The 19,520-nt window shown below is 35.8% G+C and overlaps 1 pseudogene across 1 annotated transcript; it reads left to right on the top strand.

Annotated features, from left to right (window-relative positions):
* The first annotated feature begins 1,523 nt into the window (after positions 1-1,523).
* LOC308630240 (tripartite motif-containing protein 60-like) lies at positions 1,524-18,427 on the top strand (annotated as a pseudogene). The gene is made up of 4 exons: positions 1,524-1,883; positions 1,985-2,544; positions 15,086-15,111; positions 18,255-18,427. The product of its transcript is annotated as a tripartite motif-containing protein 60-like (transcript).
* Positions 18,428-19,520: the final 1,093 nt, after the last annotated feature.

The following is a 19,520-nucleotide window of genomic DNA, read 5'->3' as shown; positions in this document are numbered from 1 at the left end:
TATTTTTTTTTCTTGTAAATACTTGATTATGCAAAATGAGAGCTACAATTTCTTTAGATGGAAGGTATTTGGCCCTTTTAAAGAAATCTTAAGATGTTTTGAAATATTTTAATATTAGAGTTTTCAAATCTAAAAGCTTTCAGAAAAAAAAAAAGTCCTCTGACTTCAGAAACGTTTATAGAAAAATCCCATGTGCACACAGCCATAGCTAGGGAATTTTCTGCCTGTTACACATATTGTACAAAAATGTAGCAGAAAACTATGGAAGAGTTTGTGAATCATAAACATAAATTAATTACATTAGGGAAAATTACACTTCCAAAATTGGGCATTGTTATAGTTTTTTCCTTTACGACTTGCTTATTTCTGTTCTAAATGTTATGTTCTTTCTTTCAGATCAATTTCCAAAAGTTTTTTTTTAATTTTCTGTAAGACAACTTAGTGCATAGTAGAGGTATTATCTAAGTAAAATTTGGATATGACACCCTCCCCTCCAAAAAATTCTAGTTACATTGCAGAGGTGGATGTTTTTAAAGTTAGAATATTTTTAAGTGCTTTTATTTCAATATTACTTGATAACACAAATAACTACAATTTTAAGTTGCCTAGAGTTTCCTACATTTTACAATCCATATGAAGACAAATATTTTTCTCATAATCGTTTATTCATTCCTTCAACAAATATTTTCTAGCACTTATTATGTGCCAGACACTCATTTGGGCACTTGAGATGCATCAGTAAACAAAATAGAAAACTTTACCACCCACATGTAGCTACACCTCTGGCAACTACAAAAATAAATACAAATGGTAAGTAAATTATGAAGTGAGTTAGAAAATGCCATAGAAAAAACTAAAGCAGAGAGTCTGTCCAATGGGATGAAGGAAAGGAACCTCCCTACAGGCTTATAAAGGCCCAAGCGGCCAGATTCTGACCCCAGTAGTGAACAGAGATGGTGGGCTGTGTTGTGTGCTCTGACCTGGATCAAGGAAGACCTTCTGCTCTGTGAGGAAGGGAGGAGCCCAGAGTCCTGGTGAGGGGAGTCGAGGGCACCCATAGGACTTGAGGACACAGAGAAGCTCCCTCATCACAGAGCCAAGACTGAAAAGTGTGGTCAGGAACCTGGTGAGCTGTGCCATAGAGTTGCCCACGTCTGGATTTTGCTGATTGTGTCCCTGTGCTGTTGACTTTCATCACTACCTGGAGCTGTGGCTCTCTGTGAAGAAGAGGACTACCTAGTAAGCTATGATTTGGGGCCATTGAGTAAAAGGGACAAAAGTGCCAAAGGAAGCAGAGACTGACTGGGCCTCTCAGTCCTCCTGGCGGCTGCTGTAGAGTTGAAGGGAAGGGATAGAATTAGGCCTGAGTGGCCACAACTCCCTGCAGATCCTGGCAAACCTACTAGGAGCCTTGAAAGAACAGGGAGAAAACTGAAGAGTCAGAAGCTTCTCACTTGTCCCCGCCCGTGGAGAGCCAGGTTTCTCTGAAGAGAGTCTCCTCATACAGAAACCCTCCATGAACAATGGCCCTGGTGTCCTCCCTGGCACAGCTCCAAGCAGAGGCCAGCTGCCCCATCTGCCTGGATTACCTGAGAGGCGCAGTGACCACTGAGAGTGGACACAGCTTCTGTCACTCCCGCATCCAGCAGTGCTGGGAGGATCTCCAGGACATCTTCCCCTGTCCTGTCTGCCTCCAGCCCTGCCCCGACAAGAGCTTTAGGAGGAACAGCCAGTCATGTCTCATGACTGATTTTGTGAAGAATCTTCCCAGCACAGAGGACATGAGGAAATGACAGAAAGAGAAACCTCTGTGTGAGAAGCACAAGCAGGTTCTGAGCCTGTTCTGTGAGAAGGACCTGGAGCTGCTGTGTCCCCAGTGCAGGGTCTCCTCGGAACACCACAATGACCCCCTGGCACACATGGAGCCAGCTGCCCCTCTCACAGGAGAAAGCTCAAAAGCTACATTCAGCCCCTGAAAAAACAGCTGGAAGATGCTGAAAAGGTGTTAGAAATGCAAGTCTCAAAATCATTTGAGTTGGTGTGGAAGGTGGAGAATCAAAGGAGCGAATTGCACTCCGAAGTTGAACACTTTAAGGGTTTCTGGGGGATGGAACATGATGAAATTCATGTTAAGTTACTCAATGAAGAGAATGATGTTCAAGATAAAATAATTGAAAAAAGAACTCAAATATCAGACAAAGGCTACACATTAAAAAGTCTGCTTGATGAAATAACCAAGAAGTGTTTGCAGAGTGACCTTGACTTGCTGACAGGCATTGAAAGGATCCACAGCATGTATGGCAAGTTAGAGAGCTCAGCAGCCTTTTTCTACAAATTAAAGAAGGAGGTTTTCACTCTCCCCCCACAATATTTTGCCCTTCACAAAAAGGTTGAAACTGCTCACCACAGTCTCATCATTTCACAAGACAGGAAAATTGCAACTTTTCAAAGGATGGAACCTCACTGTGTTCATAATCCTGAGGCATTTACTTCTCACCCATCCCCAGTTCTGAGGGATTTGATGCTGGCATGCATTTTTGGCAGGTAGAAGGAAGAGGAATGGTTGAATGGTCCTCTGGTGTGTATAAAGAATCTTTCCCCAGAAATGCTTCTATATCACCATCCCCAAGCAATAGCTGCCGGTGAATTCAACTATCACCTACTATACCTGGCACTGGAGATTCAGGAAACCCATGTTGGATTGGCGTTTTTCTGGACTATGAGTTGGGAGAAATTTCTTTTTACAGTTTGAATAATAGATCTCCTTTATATTTATTCAGTGAAATTTTTACAGAAAAACTTGTATCCTATTTCTCTATTGTAATTTCTTCCAAATCACTTACAATAAGTCTAGTTGAAGATGAGTGCTGAGCCCCCTTGGAAGACATTCTGTGTGTTCTACTTTCTTCCTGTGTTCAGGAAAAGTCCTTGTAATAAAGAGTCTAAGTCCATCTTTGAGATATTCCTGATGAATCTTTTTAATCTTCCCCCTCTGTCTTCACCTCTGCCCTATACCTGGACAAACTGTCAGGACAGTTTATGTGCCCCTTGACTGGTCTTATGAGGGCAGTTCTACCCCAGAAAAGCCCTACCTGTAAAGGAGCTCTCCCCAAACACCAAAACCTCCAAACTAGTGGCTTTTTGCCCTTCTCTCAGCCATTTTTTGGACCGGTGGGAACCCTGACTCCACAAGAAGCCTCAGTGAGTGAAAATAAATGATTTCATACCCTAAAAAAAAAAGAAATAAAAAACTAAAGCAGTTAGAAAGAGCATAAGAGATTAGGGAAGGAGATTGAATTTTAAATATGGTAATCACAGAAGGCACAACTGAGAAGTCTACTTTTGAAAATAACTTTGAAGGAAGTGATCGAATGAGTCCCAGAGAAACAATAGAAGTTGAAGAAGAAGAATTGTGAAGAAACAGAATAAAGGTCAGTGTGGCTAAATAGAGGGGACTTGGTAGATTTTAATGAAAACAGAATACAGTAAGACAAGGGCGAGAGCAAGGAGGCCAGGTAGGAGGCTATCAAAATTATCCAAGTGAGAAATTATGTTGGTTTAAGCCAGAGGGAAAGCAGTGACAGTGGGGAGAACTAATTAAATTCTGCATATATTTTGAAAATATAGCCAGCATATTTATTGACATTAAAAATAGAGTATGAGAGAATGAGAAACATCAAAGATCAGCCTAAGATTTTGTCCCAAGTAACTGGGAAGATGGAATTGCCTAAATTAAATTAGGGAAGGTTAGAAAAGGAGCAAATTTAGGGGAAAAGATCAGATCTTCAATTAATATGTTTCCCATTAAGTATTCACACATATATTTAGGTATGTAGATGACTAGATCAACTGGAAGATAAGGAGAAGTCCAAGGCTTCAAATTAAAATGTAAGCATTTTCAGCATGGATGAGATGAGCAGAATTCTCCAAGGAAGTAGGATGGATGGGGAAGAGATGTCCAGGTATTGAGCCCAGCAGCCCACCCATGTTGGGAGATGGGGATATTTTTTTTCTTTAGTAGAGGTTTTGTTGTGAAGGAATGGGGTAGATGCTATTCGAAAATGTCAGTCAAAGGCTTTTGTTTGTTTGTTTGTATTTTTTTAAAACTTTTGAGAAAAAAACTTCTTTTTTATAAAACTTTTGAGTAGGAAAAATATTGTCTTCTTACATTCTTATGGAAATGATGCAGTAAAGAGGGAAAAATGATGATCTAGGAAAATAAGGTGAAAATCACTAGGTGGATTGACTTTGAATAATAAACAAGAAGGCATCTGGTGCACAAGGGGAGAGCCTGGCCTTTAACAACCACAAGGACAGTTCATCTTTGCTGACAGAGGTGAATATAGGAGGATAGGAATGCTGGTAGGTGAGCTGATATAGTGAATGGGATTATAGAGATTTTCTTCTGATTGCTTTTTTTTTTTAAAGGTGAATTTCATATAACAGATAATTAACCATTTTAAAATGAGACATCCAGTGGCATTTAGTGCATTCACAATTTTGCGCAAATACCATTACTCTGAAAGGAAACTCCAACCTCATTAAGCCGTTGCTTCCCATACCCCACTCCCCTCAGCCTCTGGAAACTAACAATCTGTGTTCTGTCCCTAGGTATGTCTATTCTGTATACTTCATATAAACGGATTTATACAATATGTAACCATTGGTTTCTGGCTTCTTTCACTTAGCATAATGTTTTTCAGGGTCATCCATGTTGTAGCATAGATCAGTACTTTGTTCTTTTTTATTGATGAATGATATTTGGTTGTATATATATATGCCTCAATTTGTTTATCTATTCATCCATTGGTGGATATTTGCACTGTGTCTACAATATCCATAGACAATATTTGTCTATTTTTAATAGTGCTGCTATGAACATGGGTGTACATGCATCTGTTTGAGTACTTGTTTTCAATTCTTTTTAGTAAATATGGAATAGAAATGCTGGGTCATATGTTAATTTCATATTTAAAATTTTAAAGAACCAAAAATTGTTTTCCACATGAGATGAGCCATGTTACATCCTTACCAGCGATGTATGGGAGAGTTCTAATTTTTCCACATCCTTGCGAATATTTGTTATTATCTATTTTTTTATTATAGCCATATTCTTAGGTGTGAAGTAGTGCTTCATTGTGGTTTTGATTTGCATTTTCCTAGTGACTAATGATATTGAGTACCTTTTGATATGCCTGTTGGTCATTTATATATCTTCTTAGGAAAAATGTGTATTCAAGTTCTTTGCCCATGTTTTAATTGAGTTGCTTATCTTTCTGTTTTTGAGTTGTAAGAGTTCTTTTCATATTATGAATGCTAGATCCTTATCAGATATATGAATCACAAATATTTTCCCCCACTGTGTAGGTTGTCTTTTCACTTTCTTATTAATGGCCTTTGATACACAAAAGTTTTTAGTCTTGGCGAAAGCCAATTTACTTATTATTTTCTTTTATTGCTCATGCTTTTGGTATCATTTCTAGAAACTCACTGCCAAATTCAAGGATATGACAATTTGTGACTATGAAGAAGAGCAGGAAGCTCTGCTGTCTAAATCTTTACCTTAGCCTTCTCTTTCTACTTACACAGAGCCTAGAGATCAGCCAGAGGTGAAAGCTTGGGGTATTCTTAGATCTCTTCTGTGTACGTATTCTGTTCTGGGCATATGTGTGGCTTTCTCAATTCCTCAGTATATGCTATTCATGGCTACTTTGGAATGCCCTTATTTCCTAAACTCTCTCTCAAGCCTTTCCTCCCAGGCTTTCAGTGCTTTGTTGTATGCCTCAATCACAATCCTTTGTCCCTGGTTACTGGGTGTTTTTTGTCCACCTTACAACATTTTCAAGGAATGTCTTTTGCATTTCTTCCATGAATGTGTTCTGACTTAGGTGAAACAAAGACCACAGACAGTATAGAACAGACATAGAAAAATATCTACTCTTCCCCCTCCAGAGCAAGGGCCAGAGCCCAACACTGAGAACATAGGCTACCCTCCTCAAGACCACCACTGATATTGGGAGGGGGTGGAGAAAAGGCATGTAAAAATGTCACAAAAGTTTCCTACCATTTTAAAGTTGCCTTTTTCTTCACTCAACATATGCTTTATTTTTTGCCATTTCTGTGGAGAGATGAGCCCATGGAGCTGCCAGCTCTGCCATTTTCCCAACCATTCATCTGCTTCTATTTTTTTTTTTTTTTTAGTTAGACAAGAGTAATGTCATCAGCTGAAAAAAAAGATGTGAGATGAAGTTTTGGAGGTTTGGGACCAGGTATAAAGTGTGAAATGGAATCTTGAATACTGAGAGAGTTAGTATAATGGAAAACCGTATGATTGTTTGAAATCATTAGAGCCCTGTTAGGTTCACTGTTACATGTTTAGAGTGAAACCAGTTAGTATAATAGCATAGTGTTCTTTAGTTACACATATCACGCATACTATAGACAGAGAGATAGATATGAACTAGGATTTGGGTTTTGATAAAAAGTGAGAGACAAGGAATTTGAAGTTACATACAAAGAGGTAGCTGTAATGAAATATTAATCATTGAGTTTAAGTTGGGTAAGGAAGAAAATGAATACATGAGTGACCAAAGACAATGAAAATGTTGAGGATCAATGAACTTTACATTCCAGTTGAGTCATAGGATTGTTGGATTCAGGCTTTAAGAGAGAAAAACCTGGGAATACTCGAATGTAGTTGGAAAGTGTGATATTTGAAACAGAGATTACAAAGTTGAGGGCACCATCCCTTGTTATTTGAGCAGTAGGTCAGAGCCTCCAAACTGCGTATACACACTATTTCAACTTCATCATGTATCACAGGGGCCCCCAATCCCCGAGCCGTGGACTGCTACTGGTCCGCGGCCTGTTAGGAACCAGGCCACACAGCAGGAGGTGAGTGGCGGGCCAGCAAGTGAAACTTCATCTGCCGCTCCTCATCGCTCCCATTGCCGCCTGAACCATCCCCCTACCTGTCCGTGGAAAAATTGTCTTCCACGAAACCAGTCCCTGGTGCCAAAAAGTGAGGGACTGCTGATGTATCACTCTTCCTCCCATCTGTTTACTATGCTTCAGCCCTATTGGCCAATCTGTGATTTTTGTTTTTTCTTTCCTGAATATACCTCATTCTTTTCTCTCATAAGGCCTTGACCTTACTTTCTTTTCAACATGGAGCACCCTCTGTCCAAATCTTTAAATGACTAACTCTAAAGAAAATCACAGACAAGTTTTCTCTGACCATCCAACTTAAAGTCCTCTCCCCTCAATACTCCTCCTTACACGTGTGTGTGCATGCACGCATACACATACACACACATTTTTTTTCATGTCACTCTGTTTTACTTTATTTGAATCACTTATAATGATCAAAAATTGGGGAGGGGGCTTCCCTGGTGGCGCAGTGGTTGAGAGTCCACCTGCCGATGCAGGGGACATGGGTTCGTGCCCCGGTCCAGGAAGATCCTACATGCCATGGAGCGGCTGGGCCCGTGAGCCATGGCCGCTGAGCCTGCGCATCCGGAGCCTGTGCTCCTCAGTGGGAGAGGCCACAACAGTGAGAGGCCCGTGTACCGCAAAAAAAAAAAAAAAAAAAAAAAAAAATGGGAGAGGGTTATTTATTTACTTATAATTTTCTGTCTTTTTTCTTATATATTTCTCTAAACAAAATGTTAACCCTTGATTAGCAAAAGTCCTGTCAATTTGAATTTTCTCTGCATGACAAATAGAACAGGTAGGAGTGAAAAAAGAAATTAAAGAATGCAAAAGTCTGAAAAAATGTACACTCCCGTGCACAGTGGATGGGTATACCATTTCATCATATACTTGATATAATTTTCCAATTTTTATTTTAAAAATTGTGGCTAATTTAGTAAATGATAAATGCTATCATGTTGTTTATACATTTAATTTTTTTATGTTTGCAGAAATGTGAGCCATCACCAAAAATCTGGTTGCAATCTAAATTACATGAAATATTCTTCTATATATGCATACATATTTATTATATTTCATTCAGTCAGTGAGAAATTAAGCTTATTATATGATTCTTCTAAAAATATTTTGTATTACTTATAGAATTCCTGTCTTTCAAATGTGCTGTTATATAATTGAGCTAATACCTGGGATACATTTGTAGCTTTTTTTTTTTTCTTAAAGCAGAAGTATTATGAATCTGGTAGAATTCATAGACTTCCTTTTCTCTAAAGAAGGAAAACATTTATTATTTCTGAATAACACCTTGCTTATTGCCTTTTGATGCATTTGTTTTAGAAAAAAGAGAGTCTTTTATAGTCATTATTCACAAGGATAGATGAGTTTGAAAGTAGGTTTTTATTGCCCACTTGAACTTAATGGATTCTAGCACATAGAATGAAATAGAGTTTACTCTGTGTCACTGGCATTAAATTGGTAAGACTCACAGGACTCTCATCTGATGGCTTTGCTTGCCAATTTAAAATACGATCTTTGGATTACATCTGGCCCTTTACTGATCATGCCTAGATGAAAACTCAGCCTTTCAAACTAATAAAACCTCATGGTCTGGACATTAATGTCTCATGTCAAACTGATAATTAGGGCTATGAAGTGCCTTCTGAAAAATCCTTATTTTTCATTCAGATCTGGTAAATCTTGGGTCAGATTGTTTACTACTCAAAGTTATTTTAGTTGTTTTCTGTTTCAGACTCTTATTTGCTATAATTTGGGTCAAATGACTGCAAGCTAATCAACTATATTTATATGATAAACCCTCAAATTAAAATGTATCTATTTTATCAATATAGAAATCACTTTACAATACTACCATAATTATCAATACCAGTCTGTAACCACATAATTTCAGATTAAGTATGTAAAAAAAAGTTTTGTTCAATAAAGTTTACAGGATCATAAAATCTTAGAAATAGAGAATATTTGGGGGAAGATCTCTAAAATCATATCAAGTGCATGAAGTGATAAATCATTGTAAAGCAGTTCAATTTATCATCATAAACTTATTTCACAAATTTGTTGAACATATTTGAAAAGTAACCTTAACACTATAGCTTCTATAATAGACCCTTGTTTATGATTTTTTTTGTTGCTATACATTGACTATTATAGAAATAAACTATTTCAGGAGGAAATGTGGCTGAAGAGAATTTCTTTTAATGTTCATGAGGTTACATAAAGAATGACAATGACAGATTTTTCATGAACCACAGGTAGGAGGCTACATAAGATACAAAAATAAAGTTGAAGAAGCCACACATTTCAAATGTGTGAATGGATTGGAGAAAAAATTAGTACACTGTACATTAAAAAATAATCAAAATTTATTAAAGTCATAGGCATTGAGCAGTCACTGTTAATATGAAAATAAATTAGATTTGCTCTCTTACAGAACTCAGTCTAGTAGGAGAGAAAGGAACATGAATGGATAATTAAAATGCAATGTTAGACTTTTGGTACAAGATGGCAGACTGGCCATGTGAAAGTATTTACTCAATCTCCTGAATTCACATTCAAATGATAGCAAAAGTATTATGTTTTAAAGCGAATCTGAGGAAAATAAAGGGGAAGCACCATGGGATGAACTATGTCTACACAACTTAGGGAAAGAAAAAGAAAAGCAATATAATTCTATAAAAAACTTAACAGACAAAATTCACATGTTACTATTATGGAAATATTATCCATCTGATTTATATACCTTTATATGTTTATTGCTAATATTTTAATTGCTCTAATAAATCTTTCAATAAAAACCTATGTTGCTCCAAATACCCAACCAAATTTGGCAATTGTCTTTTAAGGTTTCATGGAGATCTCCTTTCCATTGCCCCACCGCCACCTCCACCCTGTTTAATTTGGAGTAGTGTTTCCTTAGGTCTAGTCCAAACACAAAAACAGTATGAGTATAATCTAAAAAAGCAAAATAATGTAGGGAACTAAGGTAAATATATAAATACTATAATTAATATCCTGGAGAAACAAGAATATATTGCATCTATGAAATAATGAAATACCTTTGAGGAATAATAGATTATAATAAAGAGCTCTTATAAATTATATATATAAAATAATGTATAATTACATAAGCATATATATATATATATATATAATTGACTAGTAGAGAAATCAATCAATGGTTTGGAAGAAAAAGACATGTTTTAGAAAGTTGAAAACCCAAGGATATGAAAATGTGATGAGAAAAAAAAAAAAGACAGAAGAGAGCATCAATTCCCAAAGTAAATACCAAATAGAATTTAGCAATATAGATAGGAGAGGAAATAGGGAGGAGAAGTTAACAGAGATATATTACAAGAGAAATTTCCAGAAATGAAAAGGCTCACAAAATTTTCACTTGGTGAAGACCACACCACTTGATGCATTGCAGAAATTTTTCAAAATATCAAAGATGAGAGAACATCCTAAAAACTTACAGAGGGGAAAAGAAACAGATCAGTTACAAACAAGAATGAAATCATCATCATACTTATAATAAGAATAACTAGTAGGAAACAAAGAATTAAGGCCACTTAAAGACATGGGGAACATTGCTTCATTGTTGTATTCTCAGACAAGCAGGAAAATTAAATCAATCTTGTAAGAGAAACAAATAAATGTATTTTAGGTAATCCAAACTCTAAAATTTTAACTTATTTATGTCCTTTTTTAAAGTCATTTGAGCATACATATCAGCAATTTTTTTAAAAAAAGGAGGTAACCAAGGAAGATAAAGACATGGCATTCAGAAAACATCCAGATTCATCTATGAATCTGCTTAGTTGAAAATTAACTTCCTATTCCAAGATAGCATTTTTGTGGAGGCTTAAAATGTAATCAATCAGTTCAGATTATAAGGTAGAGACAAAGGATGTTCACAAATGAAATCTTACATATGTACCACATAAATGGGATGATTAATTCCTTTGAAAAATATGAGGATATGGTAAAGAGAAAGTGGTGGAATGAATAGAAGAAAATTCATTCAGCTATGACTCTGATAACATTGAATTATATGAGCTCCTGATATTTTCTCTATAGTGAAGGAAACATAAAAATAGTATACTACCTTAATGTTCATTGAAAAAAGGTGTAGAGTGAATCAATTTATGTATATGAATTATAAGGACTAACAACGGTTAAAACATGAAATGTGAATTTAGTCAACATTGGCAAAATACAAGTTGCAGGTATAATTCAAAGAGGTCGAGTGATATGGTTGATTAAGGAGGATGAAGAGGACATGTAGAAGCACTAGTGTCCTCATCTCAAAAACTGAGAAGATAGATATGATCTATCGTTGACAGAATAGTAAACAATTCTAGCATGGTATTTGAATTTGCTGGGAAAATCAGTGTAGTTGCTAAGATTAATATTATAAATAGATTTGTGCAAAACAGTACGATCCAGTTATCATGCTCTTTCACTCTCAAAAGTGTACAGATTTTTTTTTTTTTTTTCTGTACCCGGGCCTCTCACTGCTGTGGCCTCTCCCGTTGCGGAGCACAGGCTCCGGACACACAGGCTCCACGGCCATGGCTCGCGGGCCCAGCCGCTCCGCGGCATGTGGGATCTTCCGGGATCGGGGCACGAACCCGTGTCCCCTGCATCAGCAGGCGGACTCTCAACCACTGCGCCACCAGGGAAGCCCAAAAGTGTACAGATTTAAACAATAATGTGACACTTTAGTTTTAAGTAAACCGAGATAGAGGAATAAATGGAGCAATTTGATATAAATGTTATTAGTGATCGCAAAAATTTAAGTAGCCACCAGAAAACTGAATTTAAACATAAATATGAACATGAACATGGAAATCATAGATAGTGTAACTGTTAGAATGGGATGCTTTTTATTTCATTATAAAAATATAACTTTTGCTATTTATTTTGCTATTTTTGCTTTTTGCTATTCACTTTGTATCCAGTGTAATTTTTAGTTTGATTTTAACAAAATGTATTATGGTAATTGTAAAAGATATAGAAAATGGAACTCTCAGGCACTGTTGATAGAAATGTAAAATGGTACAACCAGTTTGTACCATTGGTTACAAATTCTTGGTTAGTTTCTGCTGAAGCAGAATATAATTAGGTCTTATTTCCCAGAAATATCACTCCTGTATATGGAACACAGTTGAAATGGTATGAGACATGGACAAAAATATTTATGGGAGCATTTTTGTAATAGCACAAAACTTTTAACAATCAAAACTCCATCGACTTCAGAATAGAAAATAAATTGGGACTTACCCATTTTATCACACAATATAGAGCAAGAGAAGGACCAAGCTAGAACTACAGTTAACAGTATGGATGACTATCAAAAGCATAATGTCAAGTGAAAGAAGCTAGACATAAGAGATTACATAATTTATTATCCCATTTCATAGGTCACCTAGGCAAAACTAATATGTAGTGTTAGACATCAGGATATGGTTCCTTTCAGAGGGAAGGTAATAATGACTGGAAAGGGACACAAAAGGTGCTCTTGCAGTGCTGATAACATTGTATTTCTTTATTTGGATAGAATTTATATGGATGTTTTCATAATGTGGTAATGATACACTGATGATTTGCATACTTTTATGTATATATGTTAAATGTCAATAAAATATTTAAAAATATTAACAATAGTAGTATATTAAAATAATATACTAATTTATACATAGAAAGACAAACAAAGTTTTGAGACAGAATAATAAATAACTGCCTAGGAGTATGCTTGAGTGAATGACAGGTACAAGTGTTCCATGAGGACAAGAGAGGGAAGGATGAGAAACTAAACAGAGGGAATCATGTGCAAGGTGAAATCATTGAGAAGAAACTACTTTTTAAAAAATTTTTTTTCCACTTTCATTTATTTTTTATTGATGTGTAGCTGATGTACAATATTATATGTTATAGGTATATAATATAGAGATTCACAATTTTTAAAAGTTATATTCCATTTATAGTTGTTATAAAGTATTGGCTATATTCCCTGTTTGTACAATATGTCCTTATAGCTTATTTTATACCTAATAGTATGTACCTCTTAATCCACTACCCCTACATTGCCTCTCCCCCTTCCATCTCCCCACTGATAACCACTAGTTTGTTCCCTATATCTGTGAGTCTGCTCTTTTTTGTTATATTCACTAGTTTGTTGTATTTTTTAGATTCCACATTTAAGTGATATCATACAGTATTTGTCTTTTTCTATCTGACATTTCACTTAGCATAATGCCCTCCAAGTCCATCCATGTTGCTGCAAAAGGCAAAATTTCATTCTTTCTTATGGCTGAGTAATATTCCATTGTATGTATATATACCACACGTTTATCCATTCGTCTGTTGATGGACACTTAGGTTGCTTCCATATCTTGGCAATTATAAATAGTGCTACTATGAAGACTGGAGTGCCTGTATCTTTTCAAATTAGCACCTCACACCTGTCAGAATGACTATGATCAAAAAGATCACAAATAACAAATGTTGGCAAGGATGTGGAGAAAAGGGAACCCTCATACCCTATTAGTGGAAATGTAAATTGGTGCAGCCACTGTGGAAAACAGTATGGAAGTTTCTCAAAAAACGAAAAATAGAACTACCATATGAACCAGTAATTCTATTTCTGGGTATATATCTGAGAAGAAACTATTTTTAAGTCCATCAGGGTATCAGTAGCTAAATTCTGATCAGAAAACAGATGGCCTGCAAAAAACCTAAAAAATATCTTATTGGGAATTTTTCCAGAAAACATCTGAGTCAGTAATTTGATATGTTTTCTTTTTTAACTTTTTATTTTACTTTTTTTTTTGGATATAAAGACACACCAGAAACTTGGGCCTTCAAACACTTCCACAATTGATCATACCTAGTTTGAAATGTGTTTCCATCAAATCAGTTAGTGTTCTTCACTATTAGCTCTTCAATGGGTCAGAAGGTTGTGAGAAAAGAAGTTGAGAGTCTTGGCTCCATTTTTCACTGGCCTAATGAGGTGAGTGATAGACTCTGAAAAAGACCAGTGGATGGATTTCTTGGCAAGCAGCCATTACCATCTCCTTGTTAGGGCGTCTCACACAAATCTCTCCTAGAGTGAGATGAACTGAATTTTCAGTCTGACCACTTATAAGTAATCTAGTCATGGGTTACTCTCAACTAATATATCTTTATTTCCTCTCTTCTTGTGAGTTACTATAATTATGAGGTGCATATATTTGTATTTCCTAAAAGGGACAGTTCTCTCTCAATTAAGTTGAATATGCAATATTCGTATCAGCAAAATAAACACTCAAGAGCATTCTCGTCACAGATCATTTCTGAATTTTTAGATGTTAGAAAAAAATCCTGTAATGAGGCATATGAACTAAGAAATTGGAAAGGTGTAATTCTTACCTCCTATTAATCAGTTAGTAGTATTTAGCTTTATTTTGTCCCCTATGTGGTGCTGCAGTCCTATTCATTCTGACAAGTAGGACTTAAAGAAACAAAAAAGTGTTTTTAGTGATCATTTCTTATGGAGCTTATGTGTTACACGAGGTTTTCTTTTTGTTTGTTTTTAGATTTTTTTGCCACGCTGCGCAGCATGTGGGATCTTAGTTCCCTGGCCAGGGATCAATCCGTGCCCCCTTCAGTGGAAACACAGATTCCTAACCACGGGACCACCAGGGAATTCCCAAGATTTTTATCATGTAAAGCCATCTGAACAGTGCCTTCTTACTAGTGGTTAAATCTGGTGACGATAAACTCTTTCATATTCTTGTTGCAATAATAGCAAAATTATTTTTTGTGTGATTTCCTATTTTTCTGATAGAATAATCCCCTTTATCAACCTTCCCCCTGTTCCAAATAGCTAACATTTGCCATGGGAAAGAAGGAGGTCCAGATGCATTAACTCAAGGGATGGACATTTGCATTTTACTGGCCTGGTTGCTGTATATCTACTTCCTTGTTACTGAGAGAATGGAATAATTTTTTTTTTTTCAATACCATCTCCTCTCTCAAATAATGCAGATTCACTTTGGTTGGGACCAATTCTTCCCCAAGATTCATTAGTCCTGTGATAACTTCTCCTAGACGTTTTAATGAGGTTTGACCTTCTCTTTTATTTTCTGTTCTGTAGTGCTGCCAGAGGCAGTTTAATAACAGGTGAGTTTCACCCCTAGGCTGAGTGTGTTTCAGTAGAGGTTGAAGTGATCTCTGTATGTCAGGTTGTTAAATCTGTAAAAAGCTTTGTGATTTTTCAAAATGAAAGTCAGTACATCAAGGTGCTATAGTTCTCTTTTCTCTTTTTATGGACCTCTATATATTTTGTTCTGGACAGTTCTGAAATACTAAAAGTGACCGCTTTCGCCCCCCACTCATGTATGGCCGTCAAATATGCAAATACAAAAATTGTCAAAGTAAAATATTCTTGTCTTAAGCTTTGCAACCTTTCCAAGGAACTTCATAATTTAGTACCTCCATATGGACCTATGGGGAATTATTAAACTGCAATTTCACTGTTTTAAAATATATTCACAGTTAGCAATGTTCTAGAGGTCTCATGCTGATTTGTTTCCTCAACATCAACTACAATTCAAAATACTTTTATTATGTGATAGAAGATATATATATATATATATATATATATATATATATATATATGTATATTATCCAAATTCTTTTCCTAAATCTGAATCATTTCAGACTTCCTACCCTCCTCAGAAACCTACTTAATACAACTCAACATTTCAAGAAAGTTTGTACTTATTTGGTTACATTTTATATTTAAATGTGTAATATCATTTTGCTCACTTATTTGATATTTATTAAATCCAAATATGTGCCTACTATGTAATCAGCTAAAGAATAGAAAAATGAACTATAAAGTTACCTTGACATGGTAACACTTTCTGTTTTGTTGAATTGTTTTTCTACTTTCTAATTGCAACATTCCTGGAATGTATGACATCAATACATTATTATATCATATATTTGATAAAGACACCAATCCCTAAAGCCAATTTTATGAATATCAATTGATTGTCTGACTTTGTATATTATGATTCTGTACTTCAGAATAGTTTAAAAAAACTTCAATATTATTAAAAGTTACATTTGGTTTCCAGACTGTCTAGCTCCTCATCATATCACAGGTTAGTACTTTATTATCTTATAACTGAATTATTGAAGTAGTTCCCTAAAATATCTACCTAATCCCATTCTTTGAACCATGGTGCAGTGGACAACATTAAGGTTGTTTGACCAGATATTTTATTCTGAAAACTACCTCCCTCACTGGCAGGGCTGGATGCTGAGGAGCCATGTATCTGCTCAATGGCCCTGACTGTGATTGGTCCAACAGTAGACACAAGACAACACTGGCCTATCAGATTCTCTTTCCAAAGCATTTTAAATGTTGAATGTAGAGACTTAGTACCTCAATCATTTTAATGACAGTGTATTAGAAAGTCATATCCATTAACTCTAACAGTTGAGTTCTTCACAAATATATTAATTTACATACTTCACAAGGCTTAGTTTTTCATATCATCCTTGGGTTACATAATATACCTCAAAACTTGGCCAATGTGTCCTTTTGTTGTCCTAAGAGGAGTTGATTTTTTCATTTTAAAAATAAAATTAAAATAAAACTCTCGACTCAAATGTATTGCCATCAGAGTAATCTATTTAGGAGAGTATTTCTCAACCAAGGCTGTGCTTCAAATTTGCTTGGGTAACTTTTTTCAAAATACGTATTCCTTGATTCTATCTTTAGAGATTCTGATTTAGTAGATAAGGAGACACCATTATTCTAACCTGTGCTTGAGGCTGTTGAAGACAAACTAAAGTATGATTCTGATCATGTCATTCACTGCTTGTGGTTGACTTTAATAATGGCCACAAATCTTTGCAGCCCTCTCTTCAAGAGGCGGATCCCTCTTTGCACCCACAGAGCCATGGCTTGTCTATCACTGAGACTTGTTTTGACCAATAGGTGACAGTGTGCCAATATACATACATCGTACACCGTGCTAAAAATTAGTATAAAATGAAGACTACTTATTATTTGCCTTCTGATTTTTTTCTTTAACTCCATTGCCCATTATTGCTTGATGCTTACTTTATTTCCTAGTAATATCAGATGGCTTGTAATATAGCAAGATATTTGTACCTTATGCTATTTCCTTTAAACTAACTTTCTTTCAAACATTCAGTAGCCAAATGTTACACATTCTTTAGACTTCTTGTTATTTCATCCAGAATGACTACCTTGAAACATGAAATTAGATGGTATGCCCCATATCAGTTCTCACATATCACATTGGTCTATTTCCATGTTAACACTTAATGCGCTACATTATAATTATTTTTAAGGATTAGAATCTACAGTTAGATTGTAGCTCCTTAAGGACAGGGGCCATGTTTATTCATTTTTGTGCCTGGCACAAAATGAAATATGGTAAGTATTTGTTAAATGATACTATTATGGAATTTGGTAACCTGTAATCTAAGGTGTGAAGACAATGAAAATGGAGGAATGCAGTTATATTTACTGAGCCACTTCTACAATCCAGGAAGTATCATAAGAATTTAGCATGATACCACATGTAGGATGAATATTCAAGGAGTTCTCTGTATGCTATATGGCAGAACTGCTTAGCTTCTATTCCCCCTACACGTTTCATATGCAAGTACACTATTATTTCCCACAACCCTGCTGACTGGTGGTCTAGCATGAATCTCATGGGTCAAAGCATGTTAAAGTATAATTGATTAACATATCAAGAAGCTGGCAAGAGCAAAATAATGAATCCTTCTCTATCATACTAGAGTCCTGGAGGACTTAGCTCTCTCTGCTACTTGAGTCACAGCAAACTTCATCAAGGACCTACATGCTATCCTTTAAAGGATGGTGAAAGTTACCTTGAAATTGGAAAGGATGGAGAAAAGACAAACCATCTTTTTTATTTTTTCTTTTTTCAATTTTGGCCCCAAAGCTTCCAGGATCTCAGTTCCCCAACCAGGGATTGAACCAGGGCCACGGCAGTGAAAGTGCCAAATCCTAACCACTGGACCACCAGGGAACTCCCCAAACCATCTATTGATTGTCATTCAGCCACATGTTAAACTGAGAATTATATTTTCTGCACATTTGTCACACACACCAATAGATGAGACCATGGTAAGAGCAGAAAACACCAGTTAGAAATCTATGAGGCTGCTGGGGGTGACAGGCTCATTTATGAGCAGGACCTGGCCTGGCTGCAACAGGCAGACATGGTCATGGCAACCATCCTTGTGTGTAGGCTATGAGCTGGGTCGGAGTGTGGCCCTCGATAAACAAATCTTGTGCCTGTTCCACCTGCAGTCTGGCCAAGGGCTTTCAGCCATGATCCAGGGGACAGCAAATGCCTGGTGGTTCCAGGTGTGGGACTACGAAGAGGGAGGTGGTGGAGGTCATGCTGGATCCGTGCTGTGAGGCTGGTCCTTCCATGCAGGTGGTTGCCTCCCTGACCCAACATTTGCCTCAACCCCACTTTATTAAATTTTTCTGATCGCAGAAACAACAACAAAAACAAAACAAAAAGCCCTTTTTGGCTTATTTTACTACTTCTACTATTACTACTACTCCTAATGATAATAATAAATCATAAAGCTGGAATAAAAGCTAAACTAAATGATATGCGAGGGAAAAGAAGCTCTATGCTAGGGCTACTCCAGGCACATTTTATGTATGGTCAAGGTACATGAGGGTTAAAACATTTAAAAAATCAGTTTCTAACAAACAATATTAGTAAAATAGAGGAAATAGTTTAAAATGTAAAACTGATTGATTTATTCTTCAAAATCATATATAGCCCATCATACATTCTGAAAGTGTAAAATTCCCTAGAAAAGGTATTTCAAATAAGTACATTGGCATCAATTACTTTAGGAATAAATTAATTTACTCTCTAGGGCTGAGATTATGGACAAGACATTAAACTGGTTGAAGGGCAATATTAACACTAATCTCATAAATATGTGGTACTATAAATTGCAATTCTATAAACATTTAATAAAAGTTCACCATCAAAATATTATTTTATTCATAATTCACATATTATTTTTTGCTCAACTACTAAATTACAAAATCTTATATTCTTTGAGGGATGAAACTTGAGAATATTTTTCCTAAAAAGTCGAAAGTTAATCTGCCATTTAAACAATACATGTATTCTCAATGGTTATTTGGTGTATAATCTTCAAAGATTTACAGTCTCTTCTCTTGAATTAAATGCTGTTATTGAATGTTTTGCATTTAAATGCTCATGTTTGCTTTAGTTTAAATGAGTGTGTTGTCTCTGCAAGCAGTGTTTTCACATAAGCATCAACATTTTGTTCCTGACCAGTCAATGAGAATTTAATAATGTGTAACACACTGAATCTTATTTTATCCATCTCTAAAATTAAAAGAAAAAGAATTATCCCTACAATTCAATATGTGAATTGTACATCTAATGACAATCTAAATGTATGTATTTCTCAGATTATAATCGAGAATGTGCATTGTTTATATACTTCAATTAATA

The sequence above is a fragment of the Mesoplodon bidens genome (assembly GCF_964165515.1).
Source record: "Mesoplodon bidens genome assembly, chromosome: 2".
Lineage (NCBI taxonomy): Eukaryota > Metazoa > Chordata > Mammalia > Artiodactyla > Ziphiidae > Mesoplodon > Mesoplodon bidens.
The sequence above is the reverse complement of the archived record's forward strand: the minus strand, read 5'-3'. Positions and strand labels throughout refer to the sequence as shown.